The 19,665-nt window shown below is 35.5% G+C and overlaps 1 long non-coding RNA gene across 1 annotated transcript in view; it reads left to right on the top strand.

Annotated features, from left to right (window-relative positions):
• The window catches only part of LOC135981743 (uncharacterized), a 112,535-nt gene that overhangs the window by 21,239 nt on the left and 71,631 nt on the right, over nt 1-19,665 (top strand). The gene's annotated exons all lie outside the window — the stretch shown is intronic.

Genomic DNA, 19,665 nt, shown 5'->3' on the forward strand with positions numbered 1-19,665 from the left:
TGTATGCATTCATTTTAACGGTATTTTATGAATTATGAACAATACTATGAGGCATGTCCATCTGGCATCTTATTGTATTTGCTTATATTTGTTGTCTCTCTGAAAGGTTAAAATTACAGAACAAGCTTTCTTTGTCTGAGCTTCACAAAAGGGGTTTGGGTCTGTTGCTCTTTTTTCCCATTAATGTAATAAAATTCATTTTGGTTTTACTTGCTGCCATTTTCAATAAATCATGTCCTGTACCTGTTATCTCATCATAGGTGGTTCCCCTCCCTCCATTTTCATGTGTGTTGTGATAATTACCTCTTTGAGGTCTATGGTGAAATCCTGGCCCTATTTAAATCAATGGCAAAAAAACCATTGACTTCAACGGGGCAAAGTTTTTCACCCTTTATACCTAAATACATTAGAATTCCTGGATCTATTTTCCTTTTCTGGGTTTTCCATAGAACCCCCCGCAAAAATGTGTCTGAGAGTGTGTGCCTCTAAATCCTTCGATGACTTACAATATGATCTTTACTCCTTATGTTAGGCTCTAAGTACAGCAGAATCAGTTTCACCTACCGACTTTCAATTGGCATCAGTCATCATTATCTTGCTGTACCATGTTTTCTGGGAGTGGCTCCAACATCTTGTTTGGGGCCTTGTAAGTCTTGGCAGCAGCTCTGCCTACACAGTAAGGAGCTAGTGACAAACTGTAAAAATGACAGAGACAGATCAGTTTAGAGGGTCACAGTTTTATGGGTCACATGGAAAGATGTAGTTTATGTATTGTTTCTTCCTGAACATAGTACTGTATTTCAAGCACAAAACAATATTTCATGCCACAAACTACAAAGTTTTGGGGTCTGATTCAGAAAACCCTTACTGACATGAGGTTTAATTCTGTCACATTTACGCCTCCATTTTGCATCCCCGATCAGACCTTGGCATAGCCTCATTGACTTAAACGAGTCTCCAGCACTGCACAGGCACCGCGGTCCTCCTCCAGGAATTTGATTGCAGAATTGAGCCATGAATCCCACAGAGTAGTACATTACTCATGTGAGTCGCCCACAGGTACGGTATTACTCAGCGTGAGGAAGGGTGGATGAGTGGGGTCCGTTGACTTCAATGGGATTACTCACTTGAGGGAAGGTTTGCAGGATAAGGGTCTTAGATTTTAAAAGAAGTCATTATTTTTTTTCTAAAATTACACAATAAAAGTATACTGGGCTTCTCAAATGCTAAATTACTCACAAACTCACCCCCTCCCCTCAAATCATACACACACACACAGAGGCACATTTAGTGTGTAGGATTTTTTTGTTCAAAATGGCATTAAAAAGAGGGAATGGCAGTGTGAGAATAGGTGGACTTAATGGGTTAAAAACTGTGTAAATGTTACTCTAGTTAAATTACAGCTTGTTGTTCAGATGAATACTCTCCACTTCTCATATAGCTTTAAATTATGGACAAATGCTTGCAATTGTGAACTACCTACATTGTGGCTGCCTGTTCCCAGGCTTCATCAACCCTAGCTGTCCAATGGGATTACTGTAAGCTTTCACGGCAGTCTGCCAGCCACTGATCAGAAATTCATATCCCTGGATGTTAGATTGCTCTCTTTATTCCATCCTTGTGATGGCTGTGATTGCTGTCATGGTGTTAGGTTAGAAATTAGCATTTTGTGGCCCAAATTTTGCCATCCAGAACATAATCAGAAAAGAGAGAGAGAGAGAGAGAGAGAGACAGAGAGAGAGAAATCAAAGAATAGTAATTTCATCTGTCAAAGAAGGGAAATGCAGTGCTACCATGATACAGATGTCTACGAAACTTAGGTCAGGAAATGTTGTGGTATTTATGGTCCTATTTGGCAAATGCTGAGGCAGGTGGTGCTTTTCTGTTACCGCAGACCTCAGTTCATAGATTAATGGTTTTCCTCTGATAAAAAAATAAATAAAAATATCCATCGGTGAAACTATAGGTGGGCTTCAGAAACTCTTAAATTAAAACAAAAAAAAAAACAACACAAGGATCTCTAGCAGATACTTTCAAGGACATGCTGAATTAATCACAAGAGGCTGGTTAGCAGGAGGTCAGAGAGAGACTTCTTAGCATCATTTTGGGTCATATGTCTAGAGGCGATGGCAGTATGTATGTGCTGTATTGTAATATCCCCTTTCTAGTTTACTTGTCTGAGTCAAAAAAGGATGAACGCATATTGCATAGGGCTGTTGAAAGGAAAGACACACTGGTAAATATCAATAGTTTTTTTTGCTGTTCTTTTAAAACTGAGTCATATCTGACAAAGAAATAAAAATATTACATTGTTTTTCACCAATTTTATGCTATACTTACTAGTCCTTTTATTCCTTACATTTTTGTCTCTAAATGTGTTAGATTTGGTGATACAAACGTGCTTATTAAACAGCAGAGTAATATTCACTGATCAAATGTCTTTAGATGAACATATCTTATTGTTCTGAACAAAGATCTTGTCTGTTTACAAAACAATCAGGGCTTAATTACAGAAAATTATTGCAAGTATTTAAAATTTAGGGTAGATATATGGTAGGTCCTTTAAAGATAACTTGTTATTCTTTTTAGGCGATTCACAGACATGCTAATTTTTCCTGTCATTAACACTGAGCAAGCTGGAAGGATTCTGACATGCGAGGTGCACAGATTCTGTTAGTAGCCTTGATTTTTATCCACCCAAGCTTATCCGTCATCTTTAATCATGCAAAAAGCAGGATTACTTAATCATTTCATTTTATTGAAAAGAAAAAGAAAGATTTACATTAAAATGATGACATGCAGGAAAAAAATAAATTGAAAATGATTATGAAGAAAATGTAATGTGGAGACTAAAGCTCCATTGGTTTTGTGATGCTCATTTAAAACAATGATCTAGCAAAGCCAAGATATAAAAGTAATGATGATGTTAGCTGTTGAAATATAACCATCTTATCTTTGCATTTTAACATGCATCCTAACATGGTGTATGTAGCCAATTATAGAGAATAACCAAGAAAAAGACTTCCTATTTTTTTCACCTACAAAGTACTGTTTTAGTGTATTAAATTCTACCTTTGTCTGGTGTATGTGTATTTTAACATGCAAAATGTTCATGAGCATTTAATATACATACATGTATTATTCGTTAATCTTGTAGACTAGGCCAAAGTGCACTGGACTACTGAAAATCTGTTATTCTAAATATATGTGTTTCAGTTTTAGAAATTAGGAAAATTAAGAAATTATTCATGCACTGTATTATATATCTTTGATTTTTCATGTATTGTATCCCAAGTCTATTTTGGATTTTATGCTCTTTAAATTATTGTTTAATAAGTATGCTTCATATTATGCTGTGTTCTCACTACTCATTTGTTTATTTTCAGATTAGTTTGGCATTTGAATGTATGCATTTTCAAAGATCTTAAATGGCTACCATGATTATGTATATTATAATTTAAATAATTTACAGGAGTAGTAAAGAGTGACATCAGACGTTTGTAGCTACAAATCATTTGAGAAGGATTATAGGTTCCTGAAGAAAGTTTGTTTCTTAAACTAGCAAACGATGAGACTTTTCTTTCTGTATCTCTAACAAGTGACTTTTTCATCAAAGAATATTTTATTCCACTGTGGTTCTCCATTTACAAAACCCTAGATTTTTAGGTCCTGGTCTGATATTTACATAAGCTGGTGCATTAAACAAATAATTACATTACAAATCAGTGTTTACCAATTAGGTCATTAATAATGTATCCTACTGTACTAAGCTGAGTGAATTTAAGGTTGAACACACTAATGCCAAATTGTTTTAAATACATTAATGTTTAGTGTACTCTGAAAAATATCCTTCTTTCTTCTAGTATTTAATACTGTATGTTTTTAGGCATCAGGTATTCCATTCATTTAAAAAATATTCAATGTATCGTCAATTTCTCTACCTACACAATATAAACCTATATGTTATAATGCAGAAAAAGGAGAGAGTTAAAAATAGTATATATCTATTGCTTTTCTAACACCAGTAGTTGTGGCGCTTACCACAATACATTGCTGCATTGTATCTGTACAATACTTGGCTTTGATAGGTGACTGCCTTTGATAAGTAACCTTGTAGCAGTGAAACAGTTAAAGCCACAGAATAAATACGTACAAATTAAAGATATTTTTGAGTGATCCCTAAACTTCCAGGGTTATCCTGTAATAACTGAATATTACTTGCAGTAATTTTAATTTTGGAGAAGGGTATACATACTAGATAGGTTATGACATCTCAAAACCTATGGATTTCTTGTGCCTGCCTTACCAAAACTGCTTTATAAACTCAGTTTCCTTGTGCTATTTTAAAGGTTTTAATTACTTTTTGAAAGTAACTTTTATAGCATTGTATGTACTAAAAAAGCTATTTTAAACTGTTTCTTTTAAATAAATCCTATTTGTATTCATCGGGTTGGATGCTTTGATCTGCCTATTGTGCCACCAATCTTTGAAATACAATTAGAATCATAAATTGAAAAATTAAAGAAAAATATGATTTAACATTCCACACTTAGATGACCTTGAACTTTTTTAGGCACACCCACCATTATTTTGTAGACTTTAACATAACAGTAGTAAGAGAACTGCACAGCATACTGTACTATGTCTAGTTACTATCCCTGTAGTGCAGTGGTTCTTAACCTTTACTGCAGCCTGCACCCCTTTGGTTCTCAAAATATGTTCTCGCACCCCTTAAACCTAAAAAATATGTTCTCGCATCCCTTAAGCCTAGATATATTTTTTGTTTGTATATTACAGTAATCGTTAAAAAGTGTATAATGCTAATAATTACATAGGTTTGATGAAACAAAGTAGTTGTACTTACGTGCCTGTGCTTAATTTGTGTTTTCGATGATTTACCTTCTAAAAAAATCTGGCATGTCTCACACCCCCGGAAAGGGCATCTCGCACCCCCAGGGGATGCGTGCACCCCAGATTAAGAACCAATGCTGTAGTGGGTGAGGTAAAGTAAACTTATTTTACATCTAGACTCTTAGAAATATAAAAGTGATCTGTAGATTTCTCTGGACACTATAAAATTTCAGTACATTTTGTTTTTAAGGTATTGCACGCGTTTCTATACAGCTGGCAATGAATTTAGATGGTACTTTGTAGTACATAAATACATATAACACATTTGATACATATTTGATATTAAAGAAATTATGTACTGATACCTCAGCATAATATTTAAGGAAGGTAAGATTATGTAATTTTCTACCTTTTTTAAAATAAATCAATGGAAATATTTCTTACTTTCTCTTTTTATGCCAGCTGAAGTTATGGTGTTGGTGTAATTTTTTGCTTAGATGTAGAACTGGTGATTTGCTGCAGGCTGTCTTGAAAACATTACCATTATTTACTAAAAAGAGTTGGCCCCAGTCCTGCAATGACTGACTTAAATGGCATTATTTGTGCCTGTGAAATAGTTGCAGGGGTGGGTCCCTAGTTTGAACATTTAAGTTAGCACCTGAAAAACTGAAATAAAAAAGTCTCCTAATGTCTGGATAGCATAGGGTGTTTTTAGTTTAGCTATTTGCTATTTTAAAATGTACACTTCTGATTTGATGTGTTATATTCTGATGTATCTTTTATAATTTTTCTGAAAAGATGATGTTTTAAATAAAAAAAAGTAGTACTCATTCAAATAATGTTACTTTTAGACTTCACAGGTCATTGACATCATCAAGTGTTAGGTAAATTATGGCTTGGCTACTTCAAAGTAAATATTTACATCTTTACACATCTTTGAAGATGGAAAACAGAGATGATGATCAGAAATCATACAAGTATAGTCAGAGCAGCAAGGATGAGGGACAAAAATAGCAACAAATGTAGGTACTATAATATTTAAGCAATAGGTGGCAGTGTTACCTTAATGCTCTTTTCTTTGAATTTAAAAAGGATGGGAGTACTTAAGAGGAACATGACATGTGTTTTACTTGTGCATAATTGCAGATATGTATAAACAAATTTAACACAGTACAGGATGTTTTAGAAAACTTTTCCTAACAAAGTTTAATTTAAGTATCCATCCTTTACATTACCTTAATTTTTTTGTTCTACAGTGATTATTAATTAAAATATTATATTGGAGTCCAAAATATTTATCTTATAGCTGGAAAATAAGTGAACAACATTTTCTATAGCATTTTAAAAAGTGACATCATTTTCAACTTCATTAACTATGGTAGTGAAAAACAACAATATTATAAAGTATGTGAAATACATTATTTTTCTGGACATTTCCAATTTAAAAATGTAGGCTCTACTTAATATAAGATCTAGAGTATAGCACTTCCATAGAACTTACTATATACACCTTAAGAGTTTGTTTAGTATGTTCAGAACAGTATCACCGGTATATGCTTAAACGAGTCTACAAATCTTATTTCCCCTCTCCATACAAAAATGCTTCCTATGCACATCTTCCAGAAAGGGATACATAAACCAAAATAGGAGTGGCATCACTTAGAAAAACAGATATATAAGCAGACATTTTCAAATATACCAATATGCTTATTAATTTGAAACATAAAAGATTTCAGAAAAGGTAAAAATGTATAGCACAAATTAAGAATATTTGTAATTAGTTACAATTGTTTTGGTTATTTGAATGTTTATTCATATGCCCATTTCATCATATAATAATTAAAATACCATACTGACCAATGCAGCTGACATATTCCATACCATGTGCTCTACTTCTAGGATACAGCTTTCATATAGTACTGCTCCAAGAAACACGTTCGTCAATGTGTGCTAGCAACACCGTGCTGTACTTTTGCAGTTTTGTTAAAGACGATGGATTTTCTATAGGATTTATATCTGTTTGATAATTAACCATTAACTATTTCTTATTTTGTACCCCTTTTTAATCTAAACAATAGCATGTTACTTGTAAGAAGAAGAAAGGTAAATGATAATCATGCTGGGGAAAGAAGATAGTGATGGATAGAAGCAATGATGAAATGTGTCTGATAGGGTAGTTTTCTTCTGTACCACCATTTCGTTGCTGCTCTGGGACTACTGCAAAATGGTGGATACTTATATTTTATGGAAAATGTAAATTTTATAGTAACCTTTCTATAGAATCTAAATTGCTACCTCCCTACACCCCTTTTATATTTCCTTGTAGAAATGAGTGTGTCAGGTTTTCCTTCTGAAACTAGCAATAATACGAATAAAGGTAAAAGCTCAGTAGCAAAATTATATGAGAATTCCCATGTACATGGACAATAATAAAACAAAAATGAATCACATTGGAAGATGTTTTCTTATTATTGAAAGTAAAGCAGAAGATTTTCATTAAGTGAATAAACTAAATTTCAGAGTTCTTTTCTCATCTTGCACAGCAGAAACCTGTAGTAGCTGGTTGCAAACATTTGTGGTATTTTGCTAAAAACCTAAAGTCTTTATTTTCAAGAAAGTCTAATTAGTGGTAAAACTCAAGAAGAATTTGAGAGAGAGAGTTCCCAAACTTAGCTTTCTCCTTTACTGTTCCTACTGTCCCAGGGTTGACAGGTACATAGAGTGACAACAGCATGGTTCCCTTATCTATCTTCCTGGCTAGAGGGTATGGTGCTGTGGCATTATGAGCATAGTAACCACTCACCTTGTCATGGCTTGTGGTAATACTAATTGTTTTTCATAGAACTACTTTATAAAATGGAAGGGAGCTAGAATGTGTGACTAATAAAACTGATTTAGTAACCACATATATTAAAAAAAGAATACTGGTAAACAAAAAGTAAAGGAGAAAGGAATAAATCAAGAGGTGACATGTTCTGGACACTCTGAAGGGTAATATACAGAATGTTTTATTTTTGTAATTAAAATGAAATAGGTAGCTGGTATTGTCAAATATTGATAAAATATGTTTTAAATTAAGCTTAATTTCATCTATAATTTTGATGTAATTGACATTTAAAAAAAATATATATATACAAATATCTAAAATATTTCTGCACAAATTTTATGTTCATATATATTACCAATTTTATATTAAGTTAGAATAAATGCCATTTTAAATTCTAGACAATGAAAATTAAAATGCAATTTCTAGGAATTCTACTGATACTTTATTGTACAAATGTCAGGAAGATTTCAATGGAAAATATGTAAGCTTTGATATGGTATTTTGATCTAAAGCAGGATAATAGGATAGTATATATATTAATACTACTTAGTCTTAGAAAATGGAAGTTTTCAACTTTAGGTAACAGGTACCTAATGTTTATATATTGTATAGAATTTGGTATTCTGATGACATAAGCAGCAAAATACATAAAATAACTGTTTAATCTCCAGAGGTGGTGATAACAATATTCAGAAAGAGTAAAGATGGATATTGAAATTTCCTTGCATGCATGCACTTGCATGCATGCACTCATGCATGCACAGGATATGTTGGTTAGCAAACTGTGCCAGCTGGAGACCGAAGTGGTACTATGTTTCAAGGATCCCCTTAACTTCCACTTCACCCTAAATACTTTTACACAAGTGAATCAATTGACTTTCCTCTCAGTAAATGTTGACTGATAGCAATATGTAAAAACAACATTGCACTGGCTCATCACAAATGATTGGCTAAATTGAGATTATTTCATTAATTGTGTTTGGTTTATTCTAAAATGTTCAAGCAGCAGTGAGGAAGCATATAATGGATTATTTCTTTGTTGTAGTACCTTAAAGTATTTTACACGTGAGACAACCATAACCTTATATGTACTATAGGAATATATATATATATTCTGGGGTGGGTATTTTTTGTAGTTTTTATATTACAGCTGTGCAACTGGCAGGTGTATTGGTGATGACCCTGTAAGAAAAAAAATCTATTTAATAACGAGCATAACAATGTACTGATGTTAAACTATGCAATCTGTTTTAAATATACATTGGTCTTTTTAATAATTTCAATTCCTTTGGTTATTATATCAGCATATTTATATATCGTGCTCCTGAATACTTCACAATTCCATGTTACACATAATATAGTCATAAGATGTAAAAAGCATTGTAGTTATTTTGTTTTCAATGTAAAAAAGGAAATTAATGCACATCACAATATTGTTTCAGAAAGGAAATCATGGTTTTGTAAAAATCTGTAGCCAGTAAATTAATCCTCTCAGGAAAGGTATCAAAATCTTAAATGTAAGAATTGTATATGTTAAAATTATATTTAGAATAGTCATACTAATGGCCCTGCTTTTCACAACATAATACATGTTGTTGTAGTACCAGAGTCTGATTATACTTCATTTGCTAGGAATTTTACTATCATGTCACTTATAAAGTTGACTATTATGGCATACAAACATACCTTTAGCTTCAGCACATATCACAATATCCTAAACATTTATAATACGCAGCAAGGAAAATTTTGCACAACATCAGCCTATCAAACCTGCAATGTAGTCATGTCAAGCCAAAAGTTACACGGCTTTGGCAAAACAATGTAAACTGAATCATATTAAATCCTATAAATTTACAGTGATGCATGATACTGCTACTATAGACAGGGCCTGTCAGAGTTACCATTGGAAACCCTTTTTTTCGGAGGTTTGTAACTTTGCTGTTTCAGTTCGGATCAGGCTGAAATTTGACACAGAGATCATCAGCATAGGTACAGTTTAGAAACAAAATAAAAATCAAATCAGTTCAGCCTTTTTTTTTTAAACAGATTTGCAAAAAGAATTATTTGTGGAGTTTTGTATACTTGTGCATCTATTGGTGAAAAATAACTTAATTTTTAAAATGGAAAGAGAGAATTAGTATAACTCCAGAATGTAGTATGAACTATTTTTAAAAGCAAACCAATGGCTAAAAGATTTTTAAAACTACTTCTGACAATGTTTTAGCATGTACACACATTGGAAATAATTTTTGCTGTATAATACTATATTTCTTACTTTGGAAATTCACACTGATTTTAACAAGTATGAGAGGGGTAGCTGTGTTAGTCTATATCCACAAAAACAACAAGGAGTCCGGTGGTACCTTAAAGACAACCAGATTTATTTGGGCATAAGCTTTCGTGGGTAAAATACCCACTTCTTCAGATGCATGGAGTGGACCATGCATCTGAAGAAGTGAGTTTTTTACCCACGAAAGCTTATGCCCAAATAAATCGGGTAGTCTTTAAGGTGCCATCAGACTCCTTACTGATTTTAACACAAGTCTGTGTGCTATGCAGAGGACTGATTTTTTGTTTTAACTATGTTTTAGTGAATAAAGTTTCTAGTTGCTGTGGTAGCCAACTTTTTATTCTACGTGTTCAATGAAACCTGCATGACAGACTACCTCCAATAAGCTATCCACTGTATTAAACAGTCATTAAATATTCCTAAGTTTCTTGTATGGTTTTATTTAACCCTTAGTTAAAGGCCCCCCCTAAGGTAGATGACTCTGGTCCCTTTTGATGAGCAAGTTTTGGTATCTCATAGCGGATGCTTTGTGTTTGATATTTGTGAACTAGCTTTAACTTGAACATAGAGTATATAAAACAGATAAAAATCCTACTTACAAAAATGCAAAACTAATAAGTTAAGGATGCTAGCTCTTCCTAAGTTACTTTATTTTGGTACCAATATTTTAGTTCAGTTTCCTATTAACTGGGTAGCCTTATATCAAATTTGACAGGGTGCAAGTCTTGGTTCTGAACATGCGTAGTATTTTTTTTTGTCATGTGCTTAATGTTGTTTACACTTAAGAGCACTTTAATTTCCCTTTTCTTTATTTTATCAAGTTGTACGTCTGATATTGCATTTGAAAAGCTTTAATAGGGCTCATTGTTCAATATTTTTAAACTTTGTTTAGATGCTGCAACTTTTTTGTCATATTATTAACTTTGCTGAGTTTTCTGAGAGTGAACAGATTATTATTAAACACTTTTAAATATAATTAATCATCCAGAGCAACAAAATAATTGTAAGTGGAAAAAAGGAATACTTTCTTGATGATACTGGCAAAGAGAAAAGCAGCACAATCTCCTCAGAGCAGCCATCATTCTGAATTTCACCACATTTGTCGATCAAGAAGCTCAATCTACTTGTTCACTTCCATAAAATCTAGAGGTGGAAAAGACTGAAAGGTCATCTAGTCCCCACTCTCTGCTAATGCAGAATTGTTTCCCCACTGTATATTTGCTAATGTTTTGTTCCAGCTTTTAAATGTGCCTAGCAATGTGCCATTCTCTTATTCCCAAGGGAGCTTATTCTACTGCCTAATAGATCTCACTGTCACGGATTTGTTTCCCCCACTGATATTTAGCCCAAATATTCCCTTTATTAATTTTGTCCCATTACTCCTAGTTATACCCTTTTTTATTATGCTAAATAATTCCTTTTTTCTATTTATGAATTATCAAAATGTAACGTTGCTGTTTTGCTTTTTATGGAAATGGTCTCAAACTGGCAAGACCTAAAATATGCTGAGTTAAATCTGCTATAAAAGACTTTAAAGACAATCACTATAACTTAAACATAGCACTGTACTAGTAAGCTAAAATAAAACTGAAGTTTGAATAATTTTTGTTAGTTGAACTAAGGCATCCCTTAAAAGTAACATTGCCTTTCTGAGCTAGACCCACAGTGATGTTATAGGGCCAGACTGTCCAACATGGAAGCCTAAACTGAGCTTCTGAAACTGTGCACCTTGAACTGAGCATAACCAGTGCATTTGTTGTAGGTACACTTTAGGGCCAACCTTTGGAAATCCGGTAATCAGATACTACAGTAGTGAGCCCCATAGAAAAACTTGCAAAATCTATAAAAAGTATAACTTGCCAATATCCTCTGAACCAAATCAGCAGAGGTGAAAGTAAGCTAGTACCGGCTGGTACGATGTACCGGCAGCCACTTTCTTACTGGTACGGGCTGGGACACAGTTGATGGTAAAGCGCTGCCTGGGCTCCTCCACATTATAGGCTGCTGTGGAGACTGAAACAATATCTGGCCTAGTTAGAGCAGCCCCAAGGGTTGCTTTAACTAACAGCAGCCTCCCCAGGGCTGCCTATGGGTTTCACTGTATCACAGAATCTCTGTAGTGCTGAATGCTATGGACAGCCCCTCCCCAGCCTGCTTCCTCCTCTGACACCTGCAATGGCATTGGGCTGTTTACATCAGCCTTGTGCTTGTCCTGCACAGGAGCAATGCTCCCCTGGTACCTTTTGACCTTATAGACACCCTGAGCACCATATAGGTGTTGGAATGGTGGTCAGAATCAGCCCCTCCCTGTGAACACGTCTTGTGTTCATAAAAAATATTTTTTTCAGGGTTTCAACTATCCCATCTGCAGGGGTCAGGAAAGGATTCCCCTCCTCTTCTCCCCTCCCTCCCCCTGACAGTGTATTCTATTTTTGTTGTTGTTGTTGTTTTTAATCTCCTTTCTCTGAAGTACCGGGGATGGTCAGGCCTGCAGATGGGAAGGGGCAGAGCTCTGAGGTGGCACCCAGCATTCTCTCTCAGGTGCTTGGCTGACTGGTTCTTGCTCCCGTGCTCATGGTCTACCTATTTGCCATATGTGGGGTCTGGAAGGAATTTTCCCCAAAGTCAGATCAGTAGGGATCATGGGGTTTTTTCACCTTCTTCTGCAGCATGTGAGTGTGTCTCATTTTTCCAGGATTATCTGGGTATATCTGATTTAATCATCTCCATGCCATGGCAGGGGCCTCAGACACTGGTGCACCGTGGTCTCTCTATTCATTGCCTGTGGCACATAATTTTCAAGTCTTCTTTGGGCTGTAATGCTTTGGTCTAATTTTGGTTGTTAAGCATAGTGTGAGGGCCCTGGGTGGTGCTGGTGGTCTGTGATGTACAGGAAGTCAGAGAAGATGATCTGGTGGTTCCTTCTGGCCTTAAACTCTATGACTCTAACATTCTGAGATCAGAGCTCTCATAAAGTTTGGGTGGGACATCAAGGAGAGAGCTCATTATCACAGGGTATATTATTTCCTAAGAAGTCCACACTGAGATTGGCAGGTTTTGAATCTGAAGGTGATGCTATTAGAGCAGCAGCAACTTCAAATCCATATCAGGTATGGCACAGCCATGGACAGGGGCGCCAATTACAGCACAGCTCCTGAAACAGTTATGCTGCCTGGAGACTGGTCAGTTATGAATTTGAATAGGTGTACAGAAGCTCTTAGATCTATGGGAAAGGAACCAGATTTCTCTCTGAATCTCAGAGCATCTGCAAGAGACCAAATCCCTCCCACCAAATGGTAAATCAGATGAACTGTGTACAATTTTCAAAGTTGTTTTTTTTCTACTCTGATTTTTCCAGAGTTCTCTATATTTTTATTGAAACAACTGCTGTGAGCGTCATCAGCTTGAGGTTGAAAACTGCTACTGATAGTGTTACATTGCTGCACGTTACCTTCACTGTTACCTTCTGAATATTAGCTATTGTTTAAAACATGATGTTCACAACATTGGTAATTACTATTTGCATCAGGTCTGATTCTGCAAGGTATTGAGTAACCTAAACTCCCAGTGAAGTTAATAGAAACGGTGACTGCTCAGAATCCTTAAAAATCATGCCATATCTTGTTTTAAAATTTACCAGTAAATGTGTCTATAGAGATTTAGGCATATCACATTAGTCACTCATGTTTGAAGAATTGTAATTGTACTACCATTTTATTTAAACTATATAAACTGATGGGAAAGCCATACAAAGCTTTTGCTATATAGTTTTTTATACTAAGTTATATGTACTGTCTAAGTCATACAAGTATGAAAAAAATTAAGGCTAAGGGGAATTGTTATTTTACAGAATTAAAAATTACTTTTCTGGCTTATATATTATTTTATTTTATTTATTATGTCCCTTTGGGGATATGTGCTTAAAAAGAACAGATAATGTAAACAAAATCTTAGAGGCAGTGCTACCTGCTTTACTTCACAATATTGTGTTTGTAGAACCCTTTCAGGGAATATTCTTTTTTACAAAATATACTTAAAACTCTTCTGTGAGCCCTTCAAACACATAAAAGGTGCTGCTTGTAAACAGGTCCCACTGCCCTTGTTCTTTAGACTGGAGTGAGGCTGCTGAAAGGTTTCTGAGTGATGGTGCAATGTTTTAAATTAAATATAGATTTGGGGTTCTGAGCCTGCTGAGATGAGTGCTGTAAACATTGTAGGACCAATCAAAACAAACACGAGTGACACAAGTGATCTTCACTGAATCATTTGGCGTTGCTCTTGACTCTTTTATGGATGAACACCTTTTGTTTCCTGTCACAGAACATTGTTTATAAATTAAAAAGCTGACTAAATACAAAGAGAGTTTATCACAGGATAAATAGCAGACTTTTAGCTCAAGCAGCTTTTGTACAAGTTAAAAGGTAAGCTGTACATAGCATGTAAGCAAGGAAGCCTTAGTATTTGGTACCATTGGGTTTTCCTTGTGTGATTAACCATTTGCCATACTTACTCAACCATATATTCTTTCTATTTACAGTACACCATTTCCATCACATGCAGTCAAGTGTAACTTCCAAAATAAGTTTGCTGCAGTTGAAAAGTAGTACTAAGTATCTCAGTTGTGTGTGTGTGTGTGTGTGTGTGTGTTCATTAGCATTTGTAGTGGCAGGTGTTAGAGCTCTTTTTGCGTGGTGTGAATACATTTTGCATTGGTAGATAGCATTGGTAAATCTTACACTGTAATCTTTTGGAAACAGTAACTTAACATTATTCATGTTACTTAGCAAGAGAAGTTTAAAAGGATCACGCAGGCCAAAGCACCTTTCCCTTCCTAACAGTTGCAAAATGTTGCTCAGATAGGTTATGGAACCATTAGCTAAAATGATTTGCAGCATTCTTTGACCAGAAAACATTTGCTTTGCTGGAGGAGGGGGACAGGATGGGAAGAATCCTTTCCTTACTTCCTCAGCTCATCTTACCTGTCAGGTCTGGGGTGGAAGAGAACTTTTCCATATGACTCCAGATGGGAGATAAGACTGGCCATGCACTACTGATTCCCAGGCAACTCGAAGGGTATGATCATCTCGCTGGTGTGGTTTCAAAAGGGGTTGTGGCAAGATTGGATTCAGCATAAGGGAGTCACAGTGCAGACAGGGCAAAGAGCTCCTGTAAAAGACTTCCGTAACTTCATGCCATATAGTGATTTTTTTTTCTTATTGCTGTTGCATAACGGCTGGACTTCTCTCCTGGATGCGTTAGTCTGGTCATACTCTTCCTAGTCCTCTTTGACTTTATTTCATCCTGAGTCATTTTCCTTATTTAAAAATATATTTATGTACAGAGAATTGTCTCCTTTGGTGGAAAAGATTGTGTTCCTTTGTAATAAGGGATACTGTTGTAGGCAAAACAAATCTTAGGCCTGCTTATGTGTGCATAGTATAAACCCAAAGTGCATGATAGAAACACATAGTGATAATGAGCAATCCATATAGATGTGACTTTAATCCAAAGAAACAGAGGGAAGAGATCTTAAAAACCAAACAAAATAAATAATACTTTGTTTTCTATTAATCAAAACTCACATCAATATGTATCTTCCCCTTTAAGGGGCAACATAGCACATCCAGAATGTCTTATTCTGGATAAGAGAAAACAGAATAGTTAGTTAGTGGCCAAGAACACCCTGATGTTCTGTATTACAAATTGAAAGTGAAGGTTACTTTCTTGTAGACTTTATCTTAAAGCAGTAAAACAGGTAGCTGCAGCTACAACTGAAAGTATTGATTTTGTAATTTCAGCAAATTAAGAACAAGACAGGAAACCTATTAAACCTTTCCACTGATTGCCAGGGCAGTTTTTGGAGATGCTAGTGTTGACATTAAAATTGCATACGCCTGTCTCTTTAAAGCTAAACATATACATTTTACGGAAGATAGTGCCAGTTAACATGCTGAAACAGAATCTTTATAAATCTGTGTAATTTCACATTTCAGATGTGAAACTTTTGAAGCCCAGTGACATGAATGTCAAGCAGCACATCTAAAATTTTCATAAATTATGGTTCATGTTAGATGTGCTTTTATTACATTTTGATAAATTAAAATTTTTACAAAGCCAGAAGATTTTTGTAATAATAGCAAAGATAGTAACACTAGTAATAGCATTATCTGTCAGAACATTATGAGTAATGATTATGTAAAAATCTATATAACAAAGGCTAACAGAAGAAATGATCAAATTATATTCTTCTATAGCCATGTATAAAACAAGTTATTTTATTACTATAGAGAAACCCAAACTTCTCTTAAAGCAAATTTAAAATTAGTTTTAAAAAATCAGTGTAATTACATTCGCATGAATCACAATATTTAGGATCACCTATTTCATAAAGATTAATTTTAATGCTTTTTTTTTCATTATTGAATATAAATTAAAATGTAGCCCTTTTTGCACATAGGATATTTCTCATAACATAAAAATGGCCATACTGGGTCAGAGCAATGGTACATTTAGCCCACTACTCTCTCTTCTGACAGTAGCTGATGCCAGATGCTTCAAAGGGAATGAACAGAGCAGGGCAATCATCAAGTAATCCATCCAGTCTCAGGTTTAGGAACACCCAGAGCGTGGGATTGCATCCCTGACCATCTTGGCTAATAGCCATTGATGAACCTATCCTCCATTAATTTATCTAAACTCTTTTTTTAAATCCAGTTATAGTTTTGGCCTTCGCAACAAACCCGGCAACAAATTCCACAGGTTAACTGTGCATTGTGTGAAGAAGTTCCTTTTGCTTGTTTTAAACGTGCTGCCTATTTTTTTCATTGTGTGACCCCTGGTTCTTGTGTTATGTGGAGGGGAAAATAACACTTCTTCCTTATTCACTTTTTCCACACCACTCATGATTTTATAGACCTCTATCATATCTCCCTTTAGCTGTCCTTTTCCCAAGCTGAATAGTCAGTCTTTTTAATCTCGCCTTACGTGGAAGTTGTTCCATATTCTTAATCATTTGTAACAGATGTATTGGAGCATAAGCTTTCGTGGGTGAATACCCACTTCGTTGTCTTGCGTCTGACGAAGTGGGAATTCACCCACGAAAGCTTATGCTACAATACATCTGTTAGTCTTAAAGGTGCCACAGGACTCTGTTGCTTTTTACAGATCCAGACTAACACGGCTACCCCTCTGATACTTAATCATTTTTGTTGCCCTTCTCTGTACCTGTTCCATTTCTAATATATATATTTTTGAGGTAGTCCTTAATAAGAAAATTTGCTCCCCCCCAAAAAAAAGACCTGTGGAATTATATCTGGATTCCATAGTGAACACATCCTATGTTGGTGAGGATGTGAATTCTACAGTTTGTCTAATTTATAAACATTTAGTTTCATTGGAGCGGGCATTTGGCATCATTCCAGAGTGTAAATAAGCATGGGTTTTACACACCCAAATCTAATTTACAGGCAAGTCATCATGTACATTTACTGCAGTAGCCAACGATTTGCCAGGTGCCCAAAATAGAAACAAACAGCAATAGAGAAGGCATCAGCGCATATGCAAACTTTAAAAGAGAGTTTGGATTTGAAGCACCAAAGGCAATCGCACAGAGCAGAAAGAGGAAAACTTCAGAGAGAATATGTGAGTGAACACCGTTTTCCTGCGTGAACTTCAGGAATTTGGAGCAGGTTCACATTCATTCTTAAACATGTGTATGAGAATGTGATGATAGTGTTAAGTAGCAGAGCCATGCTTGGAAATGGGTTGGGACAATTCTAAAGATAAGGGCCTAGTGGACAGATGAACTGTGAAGGCCCACCATGAGTTTGATGGTAAGGGAGATCTGGAACAACCAGAGAGTCAGATTGGAACCAGCTGCAGTTCTGTGGATTAAGAAATCCCTTTTCTCTCTCAGTTGGGGGTTCCTTCAGTTGATATGACCATACTACCCAATTAGCTCAGGGCTATATTGCCTATTTACAAGTAGTTTGGTCAGCCAATATTCAAGCATAAGTCTCCCCAGCTTACCAGAAGTGTGTGTGTATTACAGGATTGCAGCCTTGAGCACTATAGCTCTTTGTTTACCCAGTGGAAGCCTGGGCTAGTTATCTCCCACCCTGGCTGCTCATTATATGATTGTTGTTGTTATAGCTATGTATTATTTCTATTGAGGTAATACCTATGGACCCCCAAAGAAGGATTAGGGCCTTCTTGTGCTAAGCACTGTACATACAAAACCCACAAACGTGTCCCACCCCAGAGAGCTCACAATCTAGGATTTTAGACAATGCACATTAGGTGTGGAGAGGAGGAGTTAACAAGAGTCAGGTGCATGTGCATAATGGTCATAATGGTCTAAGTGGTAAGATATGGCGGCTAGTCTAACCAATGCCAGATGGTAGTCATTTGTAGGACTAGAGGCAAAATGTAGGTTTTAAGAAGAAATTTAAGGAGATAAAGATCAGCCCTGTTTGTGAGTGCATACTTTATTTGGCTGATATGGCTTCAGTCATTTGAGCAAAAGAACTTTAACTTACCCTGCTGGAGTTTTTTGGGTCATTTGACAATGCTGAGATTTCATTAAATCTAGTATGAACTTGAGGTTTTTAGATTTCCTTATCCTTTTCTTCCTATTAAATCTTTATTTCATTCCTTTCCTTCCTCCTTACACACACTCATTTGCCAGTCTCTTCCATATCTGTAATCTTGCCAGGATAAACTTGGGAACTGTATAGCAGTCTCCACCCCTTGGGAGAATGAAGCATCACTTTTGTGATACCCACACCCACCCTGAAAGGTATTAATCGTAATTGGAGTGTGACCTTTGCCTTGAAGCAGGTTCTCAAGTGCACCATGGTTATCCACCTGGTTGACCAAAGAGGCTTTTAAACATTAATGCCAAGCTGAATCAACAAGTGGAAAAAAGGTTTGCAGTAAGGCAGTAACATGCTGATTTGCAGAAGTGCAATTTTGGACATGAGTGGTTCTGCATTTGCTGGACTGTAAATGGCCTCAAATAAATCTGCACCAAAGTTATTTGAATAATCTAGATAAGAAGTGATGTACTACTATGAAAATTATGAATTAGATAGAAGATTTGAGCCTACTGGTGTTCTTGAGATATTAACATTAAGTTCTCAAGAGGCACTTTAGGTGATTATCAGTAGGCATATAGTGAAAATAACTCCTAGGTATCTGATGGGAGAAGAAAGTTAACAAGAGTCCTTGATAAAAGGATTGTGGCAAATGAAACATTGCCAAGTACTGTAGGTGCTTGTACTAAGTAGCACCATTTTAGATTTATTTGAGTCACAAGCAAGTGTAAGCCTGAACCTCACAAGTATATTATGGAGGGAAAAAAATAGCTGAATGCCAATGAGTGTAAACTTAGAAAGGAGTAACAAATTTAAGCATCATCATAGCTAAATGGTTAAAGGAGTAAAGCATTGGTTTCAGAAGGTATCATCAAGCCGATCCAGATAAATACAGAGCAGTACAAGGCCTAATGTCATTACCTAACAAGTTCTTTACCAGAGGGGACAGTAATATTTTGAGGCAATGAAATAGAATTTTATTGCAAATGGTGATGAAGGTGGGAAATAATAATAATAACTGATAAAGTTTCTTATAGTCAAACAAGGCGAGTCAATCAATGCTTATTCTAATCAGTGTGTGTGCAATAGATAAATGTGCAATA

The sequence above is a fragment of the Chrysemys picta genome, chromosome 2 (genome assembly GCF_011386835.1).
Source record: "Chrysemys picta bellii isolate R12L10 chromosome 2, ASM1138683v2, whole genome shotgun sequence".
In the NCBI taxonomy this organism is placed as follows: Eukaryota; Metazoa; Chordata; order Testudines; family Emydidae; genus Chrysemys; species Chrysemys picta.